Source organism: Amblyomma americanum, chromosome 8, assembly GCF_052857255.1.
Source record: "Amblyomma americanum isolate KBUSLIRL-KWMA chromosome 8, ASM5285725v1, whole genome shotgun sequence".
NCBI classification, from domain to species: domain Eukaryota; kingdom Metazoa; phylum Arthropoda; class Arachnida; order Ixodida; family Ixodidae; genus Amblyomma; species Amblyomma americanum.
The window spans coordinates 88,989,038-89,010,209 of record NC_135504.1 but is presented as its reverse complement, the minus strand read 5'-3'; the positions used below and the strand labels follow the sequence as shown (position 1 = coordinate 89,010,209).

Sequence of the window (21,172 nt, the reverse complement as noted above, 5' to 3'; positions counted from 1 at the left end):
CGTCATTCACGCATTATTCCTAATCAAGTCAAATTCTTGGTTTCATATTTTTTCCTTCCTCCTTTAATTTTTTTGCGCCACCCTAGACACTTTGGGGAGAATGCAACCACGAAAAAAGAACCGACATTCAGTCGGGTAAAAAGCAAAACAGGGTTCATTCTATTTGCCCCAAGAGTGCCACATAGCATGCAAAACTCAGCGAAATTGGGATTCATAAGATTAATTTCGCGCCGGGTCTTTCGTTCTTTTTGTGAACGGATGCTGTCTTGAAACGAAAACCAATATGCATCATTAATTGCATGGTTTATTTTTTCATGAGAACGCACTGTGCCCTTTGTTTAAAATTTGTCGGTCAAACAGAAAACCGAGGCACACGCGGAGCTCCAAATGGAGGACTATTTGGGATCGGCAATGCCAGGTGGGAAGGAAGTTAGAACTACCTGAAAATTCTTTGGACAACATTTTTTTTTCTAGCAGTAGTTTGTAACTCGATTGGTGTTGGCGGAAAGTAACTGATGAAAAGAATGTGGACCGAAAGTTTCTCTCGCGGCGACACTGACAAGTATTTATGCTTCCGATGTTTACACACTAAAGTGGCTGTGTCATGACGTGGTGATATAGCTGTGTTAGGGTCACGTCCCAGGCATGAAAACATTTCCAGACTCAGTTCATAGCACTACAATTGAAAACACTAAAACGTCCTTACTGATTATATAGTGAACAAATTGCGCCAGTACTTTCCCACAGACAAATTACCTCAGCTATGGTTACTGTGTAGGCAGCCATTCTTGTATGCCACTTTCTAGCCAGCCGCTAATATATGCACATAATTCACTGTAATGGTATCAAAACTCGTAATCGTAATCAATACCGTCATGAAGACGATTGAACTTTCACAGTGAATTCATGTAGGTTTCATAATCAGAGCGCCCCAGAAAAGCAAAAAAGAAGCTGTAAGGCACACTTAAGCTCGGCCTTAAAGGTATGATGCGATGACGTTTACGGGGCTCATACATTCAGAACTGGTCAGGTTTCTCTTTACATTAATAGATGGCTGGAAGTGCTCACACCACTTCTGGCGCAGTGGTGCAGCAGTGCAGCGGTTAAACGACGCGTCACCGGCCCAGCAAGCGGCTGTTTAAAACAGCCACCGATGGGGCTTGCGACAATGAAACCTCTTGCGACCATTCATTAACTTAAAAGTATCCTGCAAAGGTGGGCAGTTTGTTTACAAGGTGGGCAGGCTGCCACCTGCCACGGAGTGCAGGTTGTGGTGACATGACAATGTCTAATGACCTAGGTGGCCGCCACCTGTTACGGAGCGGAGTTTGTAGTGACATGACAAGGTCTAATGACCTAGGTGGCGGGCGGACCATATGCTTCTGTGCGGATTATTAGCTTACATCGCCGCCGCCGCCGCGCATTCTGCTCAACTGGACACAACTCTGTCGCGTTAAAATTTTTCTGAAGTGCTCCCAATGCTTTCTACCCAATGGGCACTGAAACTCCCTTGGATGTCCCCTGCACCTCCACAGGTCGTCTAAACAAGTTTCAGTGACCATAGGGTAAAACTGCGCCTCTAATTGTTTCGGCTTTGTTTTTTTTTTTTGCGCAAGCATTCCATTCGACCAGCAAACTGTACTGGGGCAAACCAGTGCGGCAACTGCGACAGGCAACAAGGTGGCGCTGCCTGAAGGTTAGCGCAAAATCGATCCGCAAACAACCGAGTCCTCCTCACCTCCGCGCCACTGACGACCCCCTCGGAACACTGACGCCGAGATGAAGTGGGTCGGGTCGGCGGCGGCGCATCTACACCCACGAGACGAAGGGACTGCAGACCATGTAAGGGGTCGACCCTGTAAAAATGTAGAGAGAAAAGGTGAGTAATCCGCTTTGAAAAACAGTCTTCGTCAATGAGATAAAATCGTTCTTCTACAAACACGAAATCCATTCCTAGAACTCAACTGGGCGAATTGCTTAGAGGCAGCGATGGCCACAACTCTTGTCCGAACGTCCAGGACGTGCCCCAGAAACGATGTACATCTCCACGACCTCCTTCCTCTGCGTTCCCTTCTTTTTGCCCCCAGACGGGTGCAAAATGCAGATAGAATAAGAGGAGGGAATGTTTCGTAAAGGTGTGAATTAAAGAGCACCAACCACGTTTCGTTTCAACGCCGCTAATACAGAAGCGCACACCTTTCACTGTCTGCCACGTCACAGACGTAGGCTGTGCCGGCGCTTATCGCTGTCATGCAGCACGAACACCAGCTGGGACGCCGAATGCACGAGCTTGACCAAAGTCACGGGCAGCTGCCCGCATTGGACAGCACTGTGATATAATATGATAAAAATGACGAAGGGAAAGGTACGATCGCGTTCCCTTTTGTTTACGTGCATCATTTTATTTTGTTTTTCCTGGCAAGGATATTTGCAGATTTTTATGCTTGCACAGAATTTCTCCCGGTCTATACCTTTTCTTCTCTAACTTTATCACTGAAGAAATGTTGAGGTCGACCTTCCTTCCCCCAGAAAATGATCATGGTTTGCCGCATAGATTGGTACTTAAGCTTCAGATTATAAGCCCCGCTTTCTCGTGATGAAGTGAGATGTGTGCCACACTCACGGCAAATCGCAACCGTGTACGCTGGCATGCGAGCGCTAAAACTCAACATATTCTGTCCACTCTCTCTCTCTCTCTGTGTTTGTTGGGTTTTATGGCGTATAAGCAGCTCCCAAACTCTCCCAAAGGCAGAACACGTGCGGGATGCGTATACATTGCTCGTATTTCCCTGGTGACTAAAGGAGCTGGGTTTCTCACCCCTGATGGATATGTGTCACATTAGTGCAATCAGATACGAGCTGCCCACAGTGACCTAAAGTAGGTCCCAGTAGGATATGCGGGCTTCCTGCTTTTGTCTTGCATATCAAAAGTTCCAGGTGAAATACACTTCCAAGGGTGCAGCGTGTATATTTTTGCTTGGCAGACCGTAAAATAACTATATAGACGCCTTCTCAAGAACGTGTGGCCAAGGTCACATTGAGCATGTCCTTGGTGAACCCGCATGTGTTATACGTAGGTTGTTCAAAAGGCTAAATGACATGCAAAAACTGACGTTCGTCCTCATGGGCTGCCCTATTCGGTCCAATGCAGGGCCGCTTGGGGATCTTGGCTGGCTGCCCATGTATGGCCCATTTCACACGGACCCCACATTCAAGCTCCACTTAGGCTGCCTAGATCGCTTCCTCAAAGCACCGATGGAGTGAGTGAACAGTGGCCAGCCCACATGAAGGCGATGTGGCCCTATAGAAACACCATGGGGTCCACATGGACTGCCACAATGAACCACCCATAGGGGACCCCGCCTCCTAGCCCACCCTGTGCTGCATGATATTACTAAAGTGTAGTTCTGGTCCACCCTGTTCTCTTGTTCTCGAGAAATTGGAGGATGCGACATCGCGAAACGTCGCCAGTTAACTTTGACGCGCTGCAAACGAGTGGAAATCTCAAATCAGCCACTGCACACAAGAGTCAGTGAAATATATTAAGCGTAAAAAGGAGGGAGGGAGGCAGTGTAGTAATACTGTGCGCCGGTTCGATTTTCTGTGCAATGTTTGTTTGAGCTTACCATTTTTCGGTCACTCATTGAAGGAGAACACATTGTTACTTGTCAAAAAGACATGCATCACCGATAAATATTTTTGCTCCAACATAAGTTTCTCGTCACTGCACAAAGGAATTGCCTTAAAGACATTGGTGTCGCTGATTATGCAAACTAATCGGTCATTTTCTAAAGTGATTTAAGCACAGGACGACGTACTCTGCACTTCCTCTGTGCTTGCCCCAAACTTGGTGATGGCCTTGAAGAAGGCGTCTCTTATTGACACAAAAATCGAACAAAATGTCAACACAATATCTGTGGTATTCTGGCCCGCATGTGCCCTTGCCAGGGCCGCCGCGGTGGCTGAGTGGTTATGGCGCTCGGCTGCTGGCCCAAAAGACGCGGGTTCGATCCCGGCCGCGGTGGTCGAATTTCGATGCAGGCGAAATTCTGAAGGCCCATGTGCTGTGCAATGTCAGTGCACGTAAAAGAACCCCAGGTTGTCGAAATTTCCGGAGCCCTTCACTACGGCATCCCTCATAGCCTGAGTCGCTTTGGGACGTTAAACCCTCATAAACCATGTGCCCTTGCCATTATTTTATTTTTTACAACTTTAAGGAAATCCTCATCAATACGCTTGAGAATTAATGAGCACTGACAGCTATGGATATATAATGGCATACCTGTATACACAGAAGGACAATGGATGCCTCCAGAACAATGCGAGGAAGATTCTCACTGCCACTGTGATACAAAATATAGGCAGTCCCAACCTCCCTTTTTGCGTCGTAATGCAGTGCGCGCAGACGTAAAGGCGGTAGTTGCCTTTGGCATTAGTTTTTTCCTGTACCTAAAGAAGCTAGTCAGTACCACTTAATGAAATTGAGTCGGTTGCAATAGTTTATAAGGCATGCAGCTCCTCAGCACTGAAAGCAATATATTTGGCGACGAACATCCCATAAGGTCAAAGGTCATTCTGTTTTGTGCCCGCACCAATCCCCGCCTTTTACCTCTACTTCATGGGCTGATAGCTATAGATATCGGCCTAGTAGCGACTGGCTACCATGTTTTAAAAACTGAAGTCACTTGCAATGAAGGCCGAGCACTTTTAGCTAGAAAAGGCCACAAAAGAACAATATACTGACTTCAACGCATTTGTTTGAATGGCAGTGCCTCAGCCGAAACTTTATCGTTTTCGACTTGCAGTCATGGGGTCTATATCTAGCTCGTGTCATTAGCATCACGGTTTTGAATATTTCGGTGGGAAGGAAAATAACGTTATACAGCGTAGTTTCTCGGCGATACCTTAGACGCCAAAGGTTACTGCCTACAGAAACTGCTATTCGCAGCAGAGGAAGAGGAACACACTTACCAGTGCACAAGCAATGCAAGTCCATGCGTAGCTGTTGCCTCTACATGCGACTTCATGGTGCACACCAGGGGTCCCGTCTATGTCTCTGAGCGTATCGCTGATTGAAAAAAAAAATTGAAGGGAACACTTAAGCTCCACCTGAAGGTGTGACCTCATAGCGTAATAGGTTAATTTCCATATAAGCAGAATGTCATTCTCTACTTTACATTTAAACATGCCTAAAGTCCTCATACCCCTCCTGGCGCAGTGGTGCAGTGGTTAAGTGATGCGCCACTGCCCTGCGATGACAGCTGCTCCCAGTGGTGGACCTTGTACGGCCCAGGTTGATCTTCCCGAGCGAGCAATCATTAATTTAATTGCCACCTGCCACGGTGGGAAGCTTGCTCCCTACCCGGTGGGCAGGTTGTGATGACGCTGAAAGGTCACGTAACCTAGGTGCCCGCCTGCCTTCTATAGGTTAATCTCTGGGCACCACCAACCAATGGCATGCTCGCGATTTTTTGCTCACAACGCCGACGCCGGATTTTCAAAGTAACGGACCTTTAACGCTGTCACGTGAAAAGCATATTTAGGCTTACTACAAATGCTTACTCCTAGCGTGGATGAGCTAAATGCAAATGCATTCATGATTTCATCTCGCTGATGATCACCCTCCTTTTAGCATAACTGTATTGTCTGTTTGAGGTGACTTGGTCCTTCTGGAGAACGTAGTCACGCGTCGTTTTTGAGAAAATGTCTCCACAAAAACTGATTATCTTGGCAGTCGGGTACCAAGCAGCTGTCGCTAAAAACTTGTCCAGGCTAATGCACATACAATCAAATCGTAAAATTGCACCTTGGGTAGAATATATTGCAACCGCGAAAGACTAGCCATTTAATTCTCGCGCTGCGATAAATGTCATGAATAAGTCCTAGTTGGTAGGAATAAGCTTCAAGCATTCTGGTTTTCTGCTAAACATATCAAGCCAATAAAACCCGAAGACAAACTGAATTCAACCTGCGTCGATACACTAGGTCAATTTAAAGATAAAAAGACCACTGTCACCAAAAACAAGGCTTTACAAAGATACCATAGCAACAAAATACACGTGCTGCCATCGCCGGCAGATTCTAGAAGTAAACTGCATGCGTCGACACTGTATTTTTGGGGCGGACTTCAGAGGCCATGCTACATCGCCATCGACTTCAAAACGGCGACAACCGGTCTTTTCGGTGTAGACATCAACTTCAGAGGCCATGCTACACCGCCATCGACTTCAAAACGGCGACAACCGGTCTTTTCGGTGTAGACATCAACTTCAAACGTTGTGGCGGGAAAATTTTTAAATTCAAATAGGTTTCCTGCTGCCGGACAAATATTTACATACCCTCAAAAAGATTGAAAATCGATCTTTACGATGAACAATTGCATTGATTTGTCTTGTTATTCATTAATAAACGAAACATTCTGCAGCGCTTCAACACATTGTGTGACAATGAATAGGACGGGCACTGTCAACAGCCCCTGTCAAGCCCGCTCTATACGTGTGGTGTTTAAGCTGTGCAACTTCTCGTTTATTACGTGTCATGGCTAGAACAGGTGGCGCCTGCTTAATACCGCCGTACAAAGCTAGAGATGATGAATTTTCTTAGAAATGGGGGGGGGGGACAACAATTGCTGCTGGTGGACTTCATTCGCACATCAGATTTACAGACTTGTTATGTTTATACATTGTTGGACGTTGAACTTTTCCGTCGCCCTAAGTTAAACATTTAGCCTCGCGCTAAGAGAAGCACAATTCATTAGGACCACAGATAAGTAATGCAGTTTTATACCTTCAGTACTTTCCTATAGACCCCAGAAATAGAGGCTAATGTAAACGCTTCAGCTGAGCTTTAGGACACCGCGGCGTACTTGGAAAGGGAAAGAGACTAGGTGAACCTCAGAGAAAAAAGGAGGAACGTAAATTAGAAAACAAATTCGAGTTAATTCCGAAATAAAAAGTGGACCCAGTCGGCACATCAAGTGCACCAAGCCGACTGCAGGCGGTGTGACGCAAAAAAGGTCTAGTTGGAAGGCGTTGATGGAAGCCTTCCTACTCTTAGGCACTCCTTACTTTTGTGCAAATATACAAGTTTCGTGCTCAGCGCAAGAAAGAACGAACTTACCCCAAAGTTCAGATTAAGTGCGAGCGTCTGTGGACCAACAGAAATGAAGCGCTCTTCTGCGGCACATTGAAATGGCACTTCACTGCGAAGGAAAACATATTTCAGGTTATATTTCAGGTTACATAGCAGACCCGCCGTGGTGGCTCAGCGGTTAGGGCGCTCGGCTACTGATCCGGAGTTCCCGGGTTCCAACTCGACCGTGGCAGCTGCGTTTTTATGGAGGCAAAACGTTAAGGCACCCGTGTGCTGTGCGATGTCAGTGCTCGTTAAAGATCCCCAGGCGGTCGAAATTATTCCCGAGCCCTCCACTACGGCACTTCTTCCTCTCTTCTTTCACTTCCTCCTTTATCCCTTCCCTTATGGGGCACTTCAGGCGTACGCCAATATATGACACAGATACTGTGCCATTTCCTTTCCCCAAAAACCAATTAATATTATTATATAGCAGACAGACGTTCAATATATGCTAATTGGACGTGAACAATGCGAGTAAATTATCAACATTACCATCATCACTATCAGGCCAAACTGGTTATGTATAGAAGAAAGGACGCTCAATGACCGCCATTTCAGTTGTGTTCCAGCGGCACGATTTTAAATCCTCCCCCTGCATTAATTCTATATCTCATAACCACGGCTGATTCTCTTGGAGACCCTGCCACATATGCTACCCCTAAACAGAGTGTTCTGAATTTATCTGCCGAGGTTGTAAAAATTTATTTTGCGCAAACTATTTGTCTGTTTCGGCTCGAGCACACGAAATTTGGTAGCTTTTGATAGCCTACGTTTTCCAATAAATAATTTAAATTTGAGAACTAGTCTGAATTTTCTGGAACCGGCGAAAAACTGCAGTCGTCTGCGCGGGGAATTTTCGCCTAGGCGAACTGAGCAGAAAATTTGACAGGCTGCGCCATCTGCGAACTGCGAGACCTACGCCAACTCTAAGGAGGGATATTGGCTGCGTCGTAGTTCGAGAGATCGCGCAGGCGGCTTTAGATTTTCCCTGATTCCAGGAAGGTCAGGCACGATTCGATGTTAAATTATCCTTTGAAAAACGCAGACTGTTACAGGCTAGGTACCCTGTGGTCTGTGCTTGAGCAGACATAGACCAGCGATTTGCACAGGAGAATTTTTTAAACCCAGACAAATAAATATGAAACGCCCTGTATATAGTGAGTGATTCGAAGGGACTATTATTTTGTTCCTTTTGCATTGCATGCCCTGCTCACGATTACTACTACATTTAGGCTAGGATATCATCTCCCAATGTTTCCCTGGCCCACTTATTTTGTGGGCCAGGGCGCCATCAGTGAAGAGGCTGCAGCGTGGGGGCGCATGCATTGACTGTAGCTTCATTAGTTTTCCCTCAGGATTTTATGGTATATCAAACCTCCGGCCTGTAGTCTCAATACACACTGCAAAATAGTATGAATTTCAATGGGGTTATGTGACACCAAAGCGATGAGGGCCTCATTCATTTTGCGCGGGCTCACATTGCTTTCGTCGATAGAACACACTTTTTTAATGCGGTTTGGTTCTATTCGCAGCATTTTTGCCTATTTTCTCAGCATGCATTACCATTACAATGTTTCCACCTAAATGGCACTAGAAAAGAGCAGCCAACAACAATCTGTAGATTATAGAGTTCATTAATGTTTCAAACGCAGAGGCGAATAAAACATTTTAGGATATCGCGGTATTAGACAAGAAACAACCTTCCTTTATATGTTTAATCTTGTGAGTCGCTTTCTGTGTTTAGGTGCTAAGAAAGCCACCAAGAACTCGCTATTTTACTTGGAGATGGGGAGGGGGTGATTTCATGGGCAAAGCTTCACCGCATACTTGAGTTGCATGCTTACGCGTACACGAAAACTATTCATATAATCTAAATCCTTGGCAATTGTGACGACGCTAAGCTCTTAAAAATTGCTGGCGGTTTAGCTCCGGTTGAACCTACTGCTTATGCGATAGCGATCAACGGGTTAAACGGGGTCTGTTTAGTTTGGGCAACCCCTCGTTTGGCTCCCCTTGCCAGACCATCCTCACTTCTTGGGCTGCCTGCTCACCCGCCTCGTACTATGCTACAACTTCGGGATCCTTCGACGTGGCTTCGAGTATCCTGTACTGCTGTCGTACTGAGTACGTGCGCTGATTTCCGCCTCTTCACGCATCGCGCATCTGACTAGGGAGCGCTTTGCCCCCCCTCCTGTTTTAATGGAGGCGAGCAACGGCGCGCGGCGCGTGCGCTACTGCGTATGCGCGGCTTTGACGTCACGCGCGGCTCTGGGGCAGCGATGCCGGCGGCGGCAGCGCACCTGCGACGTCACGCGCGGAGTTTGCACAGTAGAGGGCTGTGCCAGGCGCGGCGAATCTGGCTCTACATGGCGTAGTGAAGCTATCGCTGCAATAAATATGCTCTCTGCATCACAGCTGTTAGAGGTTTTCTCGGCAATGGTCACTCACCCGGCCGGTGAGGTGAAACGAATGCTGAGAGTGACAGGCCCTCTTGCAGGCTTCCACACGTGATGCAGGTATCCCACACGAAGACGAGGCTTGGCTCGCCCTGTGGCTCACCTGCGCAGGAAAACAGTCACGTGAATTATAACGTTGGCACTGCGGAAGAGGCTCACTCGATAAGTCCTGCAGCTCAGAACAAACTGGTCAAGGACGAAATCAGCTCAAGCTATGTCAAAAAGACTCCACTTGAACTTCTGACGACTTCGTGTACGTTTATAAACAAACCCTAAAGTAAACGGCCGTCCGACGACATTCTAGGTCAAAGCCGATGTGTCCCGGCATTCACTAGGACCAAATTGAACAGTCGTTATAAATGAAATGAAAAGTTCTTCCTTGTTACAACAAGCGAAGAGTCACCTAAAACCTGATGAAGCGGCGCATTCGTAGCTGTGGATGGAACCATGCGACCACGTATCATTCCTCAGATAAGGGCAGTAGGTCAGTGTGCAGTGCAATATACCGGGTATTGCAGCGAAGGTGAATCGGTGTTTTTATAAATAGCCTTTTTGAGGTATGAAGGTGGCTTTTGCGGCATAGTATTACCAGTGTTGTCCGGACACCAGAAAACGTATACTTCGTTTTAAGTAATTAGCTCGTTAGGTTTTAATAATTAACTTTTTAACTAATTTCATTTAAGGCGCCTAGTTGCAGAGATTTGTAGCCGATCTTTAGTAATAGCCATATCAGTCAATAGAATTTCGAAAACACGATTATCCTTGGCGCTGTGGCCCAACATATTTTGCTAACACCGCTACAAAAGAGATAGCTATTTCTAACGACCCGCTACAAGTCTCTAACTGCAGCCAGTAGCCTAACTGTGATAGTTAGGAAATTAATTATGAGAAATTAGTTACTGTTATAGTTAAAGAAGTAATTAACACACCTTAGAAAACCTATTTTAAATAATTTTGGTTACTCTTCGCTGGTTAACCTTGTAGGAAAATTAAGTGTTGATTATTGATTTCCAAATCTTAATGTTGAAATTCACAGGTTTTAATTTGTGAAAGTTTTTGTGATGACCGGAGTCTTTAATAATGACTGAATACTAGCGCTGACTTCTAGTCATAAACTGGAACGGTGACTACAAGGAACCTTCAAATTACGGAGGCCAGCGTCAGAGTTACGAATATCATATGTGCTTAAATATGCATATAAGTCTGTATATATCAGCATGTAACTATTTCTTAATTGCGCTGAGCATGTGCGAGAACCTGTTTTCGCTTTCCTCTGGCTGGCGCGACTTATATTCCAGATTTCCAGTTTGACTGACCTGCCATTGCTATTAGCGAAGGGAAACCCTTTGCTTTCGTACCCCCCGTCCCCCTTTCGCCCTTTCGCTCCCTGGCATTTCATTCGGCCTCAATTCTAAGTTATGTTCTAGTTTATTCATCTCAGCTCCACTAGTCACACCATGACACCTGTCGCAGCTCCCCACGTATGGACACACACAGCCCTTCAAGCTCGTGTTCGCTGTCTTCCATCCTCCCCACCATCATGATTGTTTCTATTGAACTGACATATTTCTTTCCAAAGTTTTGAAGGTCAACTGGGTAAGCCTGTTTAAGAGCCATCAGCTGGACAAGCTTCCTTACAAAATAAATTTACATGCAATAATTCCTTGCCCAGCAGTTGATCCCGCACTTCCTTAAAATTTTCCACAGGCTGAAAAGCGTGTTCCAAAAATTTTATCTCTAATACACATTAAACAATCATCTTCATTACACACTTTCAGAAAATCACTGTTTATTTTCCAGTTTGAATCATTGTTTTTTTATCCTTTTGGCTGTGCGATGCTGCTTATGCATGTGTAAGTGTTCATCGACAGGAGCTTTCAGCTTCTTGAATTATATCTTGTGTATTACCACCCAAATGTTGTATAATAAGTAACAGATGGTGCTCTTAGCTCCGCCCTTCCCTCCTTTTTAAGCTTTATGGCTTTTGCGTCTGCATTTCACCGCTGTGAAAAAGAACAGGCATGCGAGACCAACCACCAAAGAACAAATTTCTTGTGCCAAAGCGACTCAGGCTATGAGGGACGCCGTAGTGAAGGGCTTCGGGAATTTCGACCCCCTGGGGTTCTTTAACGTGCACCTTCATCGCACAGTACACGAGCCTCTAGAATTCAGACATCGGCTGCAAGGAACTCTCCTCTGTGGGATTCCTGCGTACGCTTCCCAGGCGTCCCTCTAGCCATGCATCAAAGATGTGCATGGCATTGCGTCAGTACAAGTGGGGTAGCAAAGGCTTTTGTCACATAACAAGTACCACTGCACAGACGTGTACAAAGAGCTAAGTTTGAAGTGACCGCCGCCAGGACAGCAGGCTACGCGAAGCCCAGTTTGCCGTTCGCTGCGACCTCTACTAGCAGGCAGCAGAGGCAAAGCTCAAATTTCACAGCTGTCCCTTCAAGCGCTGCGTCAGAATAACTGCACGGTATGAGTGCACTACACATCAACTTGCATTCAAAACTTATGCTACATAAACTGACTTGAAGCTCCACTCTAAATGCACACTTAAGACCATGGCAGTGCCAAATTCGGATGGTGCCAAGGCGCCCAATTCCCTACCGATTTGCAGTGGGGTGCATGGTGTGCTGTTAAACGAAGACAGCTCAGATGCCGCAGCAGTAGTAGCGGAGAATACGCGTCGAATGCAGGATGTGCGGGATTCGATATCCAGTGCCGTCTGGTACCCATCGGGGAATTCAATGGGTACAAGCTTTCGCCTAGCCGGGAGCCCGGCTTCTTTAGGGTGAAATGCTTGAGTAATGTGTCTTCGACCCTGCATTAAGACTACGAAAACCCCTTGCGCCATGGTGCTCTTTGGCCCCAGATGCCCTTGTGCCATAAAAATACACAATCATCACGAAGTCAGCTGAGAAGCTTTCCTTATGAAAGCGATAACTACTGTGCTACAAGAACTGACAGCATCGCGATACTCGAAGCGCTTTTTCTAGCTTCAGATCAGACTTCCGCGAGTTGCAAGTTGTTCAGTCAGGAACGATTTTAGCGCAGAGACATTCATTATAATTTTGGAGCGCAAGATTTTCGTGGACTTTATTTAGAGTCCGCGCTTCGCGACACAGATTTCGCGCCTAAATTGCAGGGCTAATGAATACAGGTTACTGCACGTCCAAGCTATCCTGCATAACGCCACTCAAGTCTTTGGTACACCGCATGAATGGCCGCGTAAAGAGCATAGGTAGGATGATGCGTATTCCTTGCTAAGTAGACTAGCTGAGTAAATATCTCAACATGATGGTTTTGATGGGGTCCACAAGGCTTAAAGGAGCAATTCGTGGGTATGCAGTTTTGCTGCAGTTGCCGCGAGTGCTCCAGGTGTGCAAGTACAAATTTTCCCATCGTCAGCGGTATCAATGCAATGAAGCACGCAGGTCAGTTATGTGCGTAATGTTATGCTATGCGTCTGGTGTTAGTTCACACTGGAGAATCTCCCTTGCCCCTTCTTCATACCTGATCACTGAGCGGGGAGCACCCACGTGATGACTGCACTCCACCCGTTGAGGCAGGATTCAAATTCCTTCCACACCGATGTCTGTTCCCGGTTATAAGTAGGAAAATAAAAAATAAAAAGGGCACACTGTTAGGAAGCTCGAGCATAGAAAAGTCTTAAAATCTTTTCGAGGTCATACACATACTTGCTACATCAAGGAATGTCCGAGCCTGACAGGAGACGGCAGCGGTTGCCTGCAGTTGGAAATATAAAATGACCACCAATGCCGATCATGACGTCACTGCAAAGAAATCTGATTATAGGGAGGGCTACGTACTCAGCGTTTTCGGTTTCTGCATATGTGTCTATCAAGTGTGAAAGCAGTAATCCTCTTAAACAGAAAGATCAAATGGTGTACGGCGTGCAGCCTGAGAGGGTGTCACGAACGGAAATGAAAGGCGCATAAGTGGCTGGCTGCCTGGGTAAGTTCACACCTATATCATGCTCAGGGGTATGTGGCGGTTGTCCACAGCGGAAAGCTGTGCTTTCGCACAATATTTAATAATCATAAAAATAATTGTTTTTTGGGGGTGAAAAGGAATAGCGCAATATCTGCGTCATATATCGTTGGACACCTGAACCGCGCCGTCAAGGAAGCAATAAAGGAGGGAGTGAAAGAAGAAAGGAAGGAAAAGGTGCCGTAGTGGAGGGCTCCGGAATAATTTCGACCAACTGGGGATCTTTAACATGTACTGACATCGCACAGCACATGGGCGCCTTAGCGTTTTTCCTCCATAAAAACGGAATCGCCGCGGTCGGGTTCGAACCCGGGAACTCCGGATCAGTAACCGAGCGCTCTAACCACTGAGCCACCGCGGCGGTTGCACAATACTTCGCGCTCAGCAATGCTAAAAAAATTGAAATTCAAAATTAGTTTTTGTTGAAAGGAAATGGCGCAGTATCTGTCTCACAACTCGGTGGTCACCTTAACCGCGCCGTAAGGGAAACGATAAAGGAGGGAGTGAAAGAAAAAAGGAAGAAAGAGGTGCCGTAGTGGAGGGCTCCTGAATAATTTCCACCACCTAGGGATCTTTAACGTGCTCTGATATGGCACAGCACACGGGTTCTCTTGCATTTCGCCTCCAGCGAAACACTGCCGCCGCGGTCGCATTCGAACACGGGTACTCCGGATCAGTAGCCGAGAATTGCCTGTACCGAGGATTAAAGGATTACCGGATACCTGATTTAATATCTGCTGCTGGTCCTTGCACCCAAGATATTACTTATTTCTAGAATATGATGGAGTGCTAGACGCACTCTGGCACGGGACGGCACGGTATTGCACTGCCTCCGGGGTCTGCCCGGGGCCTACGCGTACCTATTAGCGCGCGGCGTCTTTTCTTTCTATCTTTCCTCTCCTGTCCCTTACCTCTCCTACTTTCAGCATGCGGCAGCGAACGTGGCTCGGGTTGAGCCAGTAGGCAGACCCGTGCACTTTCCTTTTTATATTCCTGTCAGCAGCAGTACAGTGTGACATTCCTTGTGTGCTACGAGGTACATTCCTTGTGTGTGCTACGAGGTACATTCCTTGTGTGTGCTACGAGGTTCCACGTTCGACGGCGCGGCGTAGACGGAGACCCAGATGACAGGCATCATCAATTACCCAGCCATGCTCGTTGAGAGTGACAACCAGAACGAAGGGGTTTAAGCCCAACCGGACCCGCCGCCGCGGGGAAACGGGCTTATCCTCCCCAATTGGCGTGGCGGTTCCAGGGGCGGCCCTTCCGAGCACATTCCAGGACAAGGGAACTGTCAGCGGCCTTTTTATATTCCTGTCAGCAGCAGTACAGTGTGACATTCCTTGTGTGCTACGAGGTACATTCCTTGTGTGTGCTACGAGGTACATTCCTTGTGTGTGCTACGAGGGTCCACGTTCGACGGCGCGGCGTAGACGGAGACCCAGATGACAGGCATCATCAATTACCCAGCCATGCTCGTTGAGAGTGACAACCAGAACGAAGGGGTTTAAGCCCAACCGGACCCGCCGCCGCGGGGAAACGGGCTTATCCTCCCCAATTGGCGTGGCGGTTCCAGGGGCGGCCCTTCCGAGCACATTCCAGGACAAGGGAACTGTCAGCGGGCCAGAGCGCGCCTTACCTTGAGGAGCGAGTGTCAGTTGATGGATGGAGAATGGAGGCCGGTGACCCGCGGGAACTGTCAGCAAGCCAGAGCGCGCCTTACCACAGCCGACGCTATGCGCTACATCGAAGACAACCTTCTTTCCCGCGGACTCAACACGTGAGGGGGGCGAGACCACGATGCGGTGGTATGTTTGTGCGCCCAAGTGAAAGCCCTAGCCCCCCCTCCTTCCCCTCCGGCGTGGGCGTCCTCACCCTAGGGAGTGTGGAGAAGAGGATATAAAAATCGAGAAGCAGTACGGAAGAGGCACGCTCAGGACGACATCGTTCGCCAAGAGGGCCTTCAGCGCCGAAGCCCGACGGCGTGCAGCTTCTGCCAGCAACCGCTCGAGCCCAACTCCGGAGCCACTCCATCGCCCCCATGAAGTCGTCGGCACGTAAGCTCAGGCGCCCCAGCCTCTGATGTATAATCTTAATCATGTGTAATTATTGAATATACCTGTTTGTTTAAACTGAGCCATACGGTGTCTCTTTGCCTCTCCGTCCCGTGTGGACCTGCGCATTATGGGGGTCATCACACTGGTGTCAGAAGTGGGGTCTCAAAAGCAAATGTCCTCTGAATGCTGCGACATTCATAACTTCAAAATTGTAATCAAAAGAGAATCACGGGACTGATTGTGGGACTTTTACCCCATTTGAGAGGATTGAGGCACCGGAGGGCTTAAAAAAAATGTCTATCTGAGGGAGCTCCCACTCCACAGCCGTCGCTCGGAGCAAGCATGCTGGCATTAGGAAGCGTCATTCCGACGTTTACGGGAGATAAGACAGGGGTTCCAATCTGCGATTTCTTTTCCATGCTAGAAGAGATTGGGAAAATGGGGGGATGGTCCGATGCTCAAATGCTGGGAATGGCGAGGTGTAAGATGGCAGGAGCTGCTCATGATTTTGCATGGCGAGACGAAAAAGTAAAATCCACAAAATCATTTGCGGAATTTAAGAAGCTCGCGTTTGAGCATTTCGACACTGAACCACGTCACGTGCGGGTACAGAGGTTCCGTGACGCCGGACAGATGGTAGGGGAGGACGTGCGAACGTTTGCGTCGCGGCTTCAGCGCTTAGCGCGCGATACGTTAAGCAGGGAGGAGGAAGGAGACCAGCTAAGGAAGAAATACGCGGAGGATCTTCTTAAAGAGGAAATGACCGCTTTGTTCGTGGCTGGTCTGCAAGACCCCGTGCGCCGGTTCGTGCTCTCGCGCAAGCCGAGCAATTTCGACCAAGCCGTGGCGGCCGCATTGGATGAGGAACGAAATGAGGCGTTAACGACAGCCGCAGCGAGAGTACGCGTGGATACTACAGATGAAGACACAGCTTTAGACAATGCAATCGCGGAGGCTCGCCGCCGACTAGACGAACTCACCCAGCGCCGGGAACAGCGTCGTTCTCAATCCTCTCGAAGAATTCTCATAACTCGGGAGCAATCATCAGAGGAATCACCTAGGGTAAGCACTGGCCCACAATCAGGTGCCGACCACCTGTTAGCCGTGACTACCCCGACAGTGGACAAGATATTAGCGCTGATAAAGCAGGTGACATCCCTCATCGTGGAAGCTCTTCGGCCTCGTCATGGATAGCGCCTCATCATCGGTGGTGGTGCAGTGGAACTGTCGCGGTTTCGCTAATAAGGCCTCTGAAGTGAACATCCGCCTTCGCGACGGAAAGCTGAGGGCATGGGCGTTCCTACTGCAAGAGCATAATGCACTCCCACGCCTTTCAGGTTTCTGCGCATACCATTCACCATCTATCCCTGATCGCCGTTGCACCGCCTCCTCCCTCAGCCCAGGTAAATCTGCAATTTATATTCACAGTTCAGTTCCGCACACACCGCTCGACCTTTCACGGTGGTGCAACACACGTCAAGAGGTTGTCGCCCTTCTCGTAAAACCTGCACACACACCCCTTATTCTAGTTTCTTTTTATAGTCGTCCTGGCTCCGCATCTCCCTATCTGGGATGGGTTCGTTTTCTACGTTCTACCAACTCGGGTATCCCTATTCTAGTTGGCGGTGACTTCAACGGCGCACACACTGCGTGGGGTTACCCATCGGATTCCTCAAGGGGTTCACACATCCAAGGGAGCTTTTCAGATCATTCCTTTCAACTTTTAAACCACCCGAATACTTCTACCCGCCCACGAGGTGGCCCGTATTCACCTGATTTGACTTGGTGGTTAGGCCCCGGTAACCCTCGTTGGGCTGTTGATTCTGATACTTGGGGTAGCGATCACAGCCCTATTTTTATCTCCCTCACGCCTACGCGTCTACGGAAAATACGCCGCACTGTACGAATAACATCATGGGATTCTGTACGAGCAGACAATCATTTATCTACATTCAACCCCTCTTCAGCATTGTCTACTCTATCTGATGTTCTCGCTTCTCACACTATTACCACTACTGTAAATGAAGATGACCCAAACCCGGACATACATCTCTTGAATCTGTGGGCTCTTCGTCGCCAGGCGGATCTTTACGCTACTCGTCACCCCGATGACCCTTCGGCTCTTCCTACTCTTCACCGCGCTACCGCACGGGCGCGGCGCTATGCAAAGCGGCTAGGCAGGCAACGCTGGGCTGCATGGTGTGCCCGCCTGTCCTCTACGCAGGGCAATCGACATCTTTGGAGAGTGTTTCACGCCATGGAGCGCCCTTCTCAGGTTGCAGATTACACAGAGAGCATTCGCCTCGCGCTAAATGTGGATGAGGACACATTTGCACAACAAGCGGCCCGTCAATTTTTTCCAAACCATGACTGCACCGCTACGTCTCCACCTGACTTATCGGTAACAGAGCCCCCCGATGGGATTACTTCTGACCTCACCATGGCAGAGCTGCTGGCCTCCATTGACCGTTTAAAAACTACTACTACTCCCGGGCACGACGGCATACCTAACTCCTTATTCCGTAACTTGGAAGGGAGGGCTTTGGAAACCCTACTTGATACTTTTAACGAAGTGTGGCTTTCTGGCGTCATGCCGGGAGACTGGAAGCATTCTATTGTGGTTCCAATCCCCAAGTCAGGTCAGCCTCCAGTATCTCTCTCGGCCCTTCGTCCAATTTCCCTTACCCCTACCATCTGCAAGCTTTATGAAAACATTCTAGCCGCACGCTTATCATGGTGGCTGGAATCCCATGATTGTTACCCAGATTCCCAAATTGGTTTCCGCCCACATATTGGAACGGAGGACGGCCTTGCTACTTTGGCTGCTGACGTGCTTGACCACTCTCCACAGAGTCACCTTGTACGAACCGTAATCGCTACAGACATAACAAAGGCATATGATAACATCCTTCACTCTGCCATTCTTGCCTCCCTTCAAACTCTTGGTCTCCCTCACCGGTTCCTCCTCTCCATTCACGCCTTTTTAGCAAATCGAACCTTCAGCGTGCGTGTCCACGGAAAGCCCTTTGGTAATTTCACTTCCAATAGAGTAGTGCCGCAGGGCTCCGTTCTCGCCCCCACATTATTTAATGTGGCTTTAATTCCTCTGGTTCGAGCCCTAGAGACCATCCCTTCTATCCGCGTGCTTGCATATGCCGATGATATCACCTTGTGGTGCTGTCATCCAGATGCGTCTATTCATCAGTCGGTCCTTCAACACGCGCTGGATGTATTGACATCTCGCCTCCCACCTTTGGGTCTAACACTCTCTCCTACTAAATCATGTTTCATTCGAATTGGAAATAAAGCCGCCTTACGGAAAGCTCCCCCTTTAAATTTTACGGTACATAATTCTCTGATTCCTCAGGTAGAAACTGTTCGTATTCTTGGTCTCCTCCTCCATACATCTGGGACTGGCACCCCGTGGCTGACAGCCACCCGTAAATCGGCTCACGCTACTCTAGGTCTGATTTGTCGCATAGCTATGCGCTCTGGTGGCGCACGTGCTCATACGGCCCGCCAGCTTGTGCGCTCTATCCTTCAGCCACGGATAGTATATCAGGCTCAATTTCAACGTCTCACCCGCAGACAGTGGGACTCCCTTGAAGCTATCAATCGTGAGGCTATGCGCGTCATAACATATCTGCCTCGTTTAACACCCATACCTGTGCTACAGGAGTTCGCCCAACTTAATACACTCAGTGAGATCATCGACCAACGGGTGGCAAATAGAGCTCGAAAACAGTCTCTCAAACTTCATCGTTTAAAGACACTTCCACCGTGGTCCTATTGCCAGCTCACTGACAATCGCCCCACTGTTTCCCCGTCGGTATCAGCAGCGTATCTGCCTGAAGGGTGCATATTATACACGGATGCATCTCATTCTGCAGAGAGGGGAGTTACTGCTGTGTATAGTCCATCTCATCCGCATCTCAACTCTCGCGCGACGTATACTGCGGATACGTGCACTCCCCTGGCATTGGAACTTCAAGCCATTTACAATGCCATTGCTTCCCTTCCGCTCGTTCCAACATTCAATACAGTTCACATTTACACCGACTCCCGCGCCGCCCTTAAACAGCTGAAGGCTGTTCGACGAACGTTCCAGATTTCACAATCTATTCATGTGCTCTGCGCAAAGTATCCATGTCCTGTGCGCATACACTGGATTCGCGGCCATGCCCAGGATCCACATAACATTCAAGCGGATGCTATGACTCATCTTCATACATTAGACGATCCGCCACCTTCCCCTCTTCCCCCAGATCCGTTCCTGTCCCACGTTTCCGATTCCGAAGTTCTGCGCCAGCGAACACGCGCTCTAATTCCTCCGTGTTCGCACCCTCTCCCCCGTAGTCTTACTCGGCAGGAGGAGGTATCCGTGCGCCGGATTCGGGCAGGGGCGGCTCTGACACCATCTGTCCGTCATCGGTGGCGTGCCAAAGATCTGCCACTACCTGACAGGTGCCCTCACTGTGGCGCTGCACCGGACATATGTGATGTGCGGCACTTGTTGTGGACGTGCCCAGCGACGGCTGCTATCAGAAAACGGCTCCTCAGGGAGGTGGGCCTGCGGTGGAACCGCGAAAGTGACTTCGTGAAGTGGACAATGGACAACCGTTTCATTAACAACCTCTGCGACTACCTCAGCGCAACGGTTCTTCACTCCTTCTTTTAACTTTCAATCCCGTGCATCCCTTCCCCCCTTTCCTTTTTCAACTTATGCCTCATGGCACACTTCTCGAATAAAAAAAAAAGAGTACGCGTCATAAAGAGAGCGGTGCTCAACCCTGAGGTTGCTCTCTTGACAGAGCGGTTAGATCGCTTAGAAAAGCTGCTATCTCAGCAGGTGGAACGCCAGGTTGAAGCGCGCGCTCAACAGTGCCCATTCGCTGGAAACCGGAGACCGCCACAAAGCTACAGGCGCGGTATGCGAGATTTTGAAGAAATCGTATGCTTCGCTTGCCAGGGTCGCGGACACATCGCCAGGTTCTGCCAAAACGTGCGCCGTGGGGAGCCACAAAGAGAAGCAGGCGAGACACGCCCTAAGCAAGCCTACAGCGGGGCTCCAGATACCGAGACAAAAAACTAGTTAGTCCTCCCCAGCCTGAGGAGCGTGGGGAGGGAGCAGTGGATGATGAGGTGGTGGTAGTTTGTGTGGCCGACGAGGCATGCCCTGTTGTGCGTTGCAAGTTAAATGGTTGTTGCATGGAACTGTTGATAGATACGGGGTCAAAGGTGACATTGCTTAAGGAGAGCAGTTTTAACACGCTTCGAAGGAAGGGGGACCGCGAGGTGTTGGAAGCGTCTGGTGGTATGGCAACCAAATTTGTAGGCATAACGGGGGATCCTCTTGGCATAAGTGGACTCTACCGGTTACACTTCTCTCTCGGCGGAATTGCATTGGAGCACCCCTGCTACGTATGCCCGGACACGGTGTCTCTGCCAAACGGAGTGTCAGGTATATTAGGGCAGGATTTTTTGAGAAAAGGGAAGGTAGTAGTCTCA

At 48.6% G+C, this 21,172-nt stretch overlaps 1 long non-coding RNA gene across 1 annotated transcript; it reads right to left on the bottom strand.

Moving 5' to 3' along the window:
• Window positions 1-1,744: 1,744 nt before the first annotated feature.
• On the bottom strand, window positions 1,745-13,194 carry LOC144100522 (uncharacterized). The gene is made up of 5 exons (XR_013307702.1): window positions 13,110-13,194; window positions 9,583-9,693; window positions 7,120-7,201; window positions 4,972-5,068; window positions 1,745-1,856 (listed from the first exon to the last, which is right to left on the bottom strand). It is a non-coding gene; the product is annotated as an uncharacterized LOC144100522 (long non-coding RNA).
• Between the last annotated feature and the right edge of the window lie 7,978 nt (window positions 13,195-21,172).